The sequence below is a fragment of the Arachis duranensis genome, chromosome 10, assembly GCF_000817695.3.
Source record: "Arachis duranensis cultivar V14167 chromosome 10, aradu.V14167.gnm2.J7QH, whole genome shotgun sequence".
NCBI classification, from domain to species: domain Eukaryota; kingdom Viridiplantae; phylum Streptophyta; class Magnoliopsida; order Fabales; family Fabaceae; genus Arachis; species Arachis duranensis.
This window is the reverse complement of record NC_029781.3, coordinates 80038724-80039187: the sequence shown is the minus strand read 5'-3', so window position 1 is coordinate 80039187 and position 464 is coordinate 80038724.

Below are 464 nucleotides of genomic sequence, written 5' to 3'. Positions count from 1 at the left end.
AGACACAAACATAGATAAACATAAGCATGATTTTTCGAAAAACAGAAAAATAAAGAACAAGAAGATTAAAGAACGGGTCCATCTTAGTGATGGCGGCTTGTTCTTCCTCTTGAAGATCTTATGGAGTGCTTGAGCTCCTCAATGTCTCTTCCTTGCCTTTGTTGCTCCTCTCTCATGATTCTTTGATCTTCTCTAATTTCATGGAGGAGGATGGAATGTTCTTGGTGCTCTACCTATAGTTGTCCCATGTTGGAACTCAATTCTCCTAGGGAGGTATTGATTTGCTCCCAATAGTTTCGTGGAGGAAAGTGCATCCCTTGAGGTATCTCAGAGATTTCATGATGAGTGGGATCTCTTGTTTACTCCATCCTTTTCTTAGTGGTATCCATGAGGACTTGGTCCAACCCTTTGATCAAAGTTGACCCTTTTTGAGTTTGAAAGGGACCTCGGGGATCACCTTCTTC